We start from the raw sequence: 2874 nt of genomic DNA, 5'->3' as shown, positions 1-2874 counted from the left end.
TCTCAGTACCTACTGCAACCTACATCCTTCTGACTCTGCTTAGTGTATTCATCTCTTGGTCTCTCTCTACGATTTTTACCCTCCACACTGCCCTCCAATGCTAAATTTGTGATCCCTTGATGCATCAGAACATGTCCTACCAACCGGTCCCTTCTTCTTGTCAAGTTGTGCCACAAACTCCTCTTCTCCCCAATCCTATTCAATACCTCCTCATTAGTTATGTGATCTATCCATCTAATCTTCAGCATTCTTCTGTAGCACCACATTTCAAAAGCTTCTATTCTCTTCCTGTCCAAACTATTTATCGTCCATGTTTCACTTCCATACATGGCTACACTCCATACAAATACTTTCAGAAACGACTTCCTGACACTTAAATCTATACTCGATGTTAACAAATTTCTCTTCTTCAGAAACACTTTCCTTGCGATTGCCAGTCTACATTTTATATCCTCTCTACTTCGACCATCATTAGTTATTTTGCTCCCCAAATAGCAAAACTCCTTTACTACTTTAAATGTCTCATTTCCTAATCTAATTCCCTCAGCATCACCTGACTTAATTCGACTACATTCCATTATCCTCGTTTTGCTTTTGTTGATGTTCATCTTATACCATCCTTTCAAGACACTGTCCATTCCGTTCAACTGCTCTTCCAGGTCCTTTGCTGTCTCTGACAGAATTACAATGTCATCGGCGAACCTCAAAGTTTTTATTTCTTCTCCATTGATTTTAATACCTACTCTGAATTTTTCTTTTGTTTCCTTTACTGCTTGCTCAATATACAGATTGAATAACATTGGGGAGATGCTACAACCCTGTCTCACTCCCTTCCCAACCACTGCTTCCCTTTCATGTCCCTCGACTCTTATAACTGCCATCTGGTTTCTGTACAAACTGTAAATAGCCTTTCGCTCCCTGTATTTTACCCCTGCCACCTTTAGAATTTGGAAGAGAGTATTCCAGTCAACATTGTCAAAAGCTTTCTAAGTCTACAAATGCTAGAAACGTAGGTTTGCCTTTTCTTAATCTTTCTTCTAAGATAAGTCTTAAGGTTAGTATTGCCTCACGTGTTCCAACATTTCTACGGAATCCAAACTGATCTTCCCCGATGTCGGCTTCTACCAGTTTTTCCATTCGTCTGTAAAGAATTCATGTTAGTATTTTGCAGCTGTGACTTATTAAACTGATAGTTCGGTAATTTTCACATCTGTCAACACCTGCTTTCTTTGGGAATGTAATTATTATATTCTTGAAGTCTGAGGGTATTTCGCCTGTCTCATACATCCTCCTCACCAGATGGTAGAGTTTTGTCAGGACGGTCCCCCCCCTAGGCCGTCAGTAGTTCTAATGGAGTGTTGTCTACTCCAGGGGCCTTGTTTCGACTCAGGTCTTTCAGTGCTCTGTCAAACTCTTCACGCAGTATCATATCTCCCATTTCATCTTCATCTACATCCTCTTCCATTTCCATAATATTGTCCTCAAGTACATCGCTCTTGTATAGACCCTCTATATACTCCTTCCATCTCTCTGCTTTTCCTTCTTTGCTTAGAACTGGGTTTCCATCTGAGCTCTTGATATTCATACAAGTGGCTCTCTTTTCTCCAAAGGTCTCTTTAATTTTCCTGTAGGCAGTATCTATCTTACCCCTAGTGAGATAAGCCTCTACATTGTTACATTTGTCCTCTAGCCATCCCTGCTTAGCCATTATGCACTTCCTGCCGAACTCATATTTGAGACGTTTGTATTCCTTTTTGCCTGCTTCATTTACTGCGTTTTTGTATTTTCTCCTTTCATCAATTAAATTCAATATTTCTTCTGTTACCCAAAGATTTCTACTAGCCCTCGTCTTTTTACCCACTTGATCTTCTGCTGCCTTCAATACTTCATCCCTCAGAGCTACCCATTCTTCTTCTACTGTACTTCTTTCCCGCACTGCTGTCAATTGTTCCCTTATGCTCTCCCTGAAACACTGTACAACCTCTGGCTTAGTCAGTTTATCCAGGTCCCATCTCCTTAAATTCCCACCTTTTTGCAGTTTCTTCAGTTTTAATCTACAGTTCATAACCAATAGATTGTGGTCAGAGTCCACATCTGCCCTGGAAATGTCTTACAATTTAAAATCTGGTTCCTAAATCTCTGTCTTACCATTATATAATCTATCTGAAACCTTTTAGAATCTCCAGAGTTCTTCCATGTATACAACCTTCTTTCATGATTCTTGAACCAAGTGTTAGCTATGATTAAGTTATGCTCTGTGCAAAATTCTACGAGACGGCTTCCTCTTTCATTTCTTAGCCCCAATCCATATTCACTTACTATGTTTCCTTCTCTCCCTTTTCCTACACTCTAATTCCAGTCACCCATGACTATTAAATTTTCATCTCCCTTCACTATCTGAATAATTTCTTTTATCTCATCATCAATTTCTTCATCATCTGCAGACCCAGTTGGCATATAAACTTGTACTACTGTAGTAGGCGTGGGCTTTGTTTCTATCTTGGCCACAATAATGCGTTCACTATGCTGTTTGTAGAAGCTTACCCGCATTCCTATTTTCCTATTCATTATTAAACCTACTCCTGCATTACCCCTATTTGATTTTGTGTTTATAACCCTGTAGTCACCTGACCAGAAGCCTTGTTCCTCCTGCCACCGAACTTCACTAATTCTCACTATATCTAACTTTAACCAATCCATTTCCCTTTTTAAATTTTCTAACCTACCTGCTCGATTAAGGGATCTGAAATTCCACGCTCCGATCCGTAGAACACCAGATTTCTTTCTCCTGATAACGACGTCCTCTTGAGTAGTCCCCGCCCGGAGATCCGAATGGGGGACTATTTTACCTCTGGAATATTTTACCCAAGAGGA

This window comes from Schistocerca americana, chromosome 2 (genome assembly GCF_021461395.2).
Source record: "Schistocerca americana isolate TAMUIC-IGC-003095 chromosome 2, iqSchAmer2.1, whole genome shotgun sequence".
Lineage (NCBI taxonomy): Eukaryota > Metazoa > Arthropoda > Insecta > Orthoptera > Acrididae > Schistocerca > Schistocerca americana.
Note: the sequence above shows the minus strand (reverse complement) of the source record.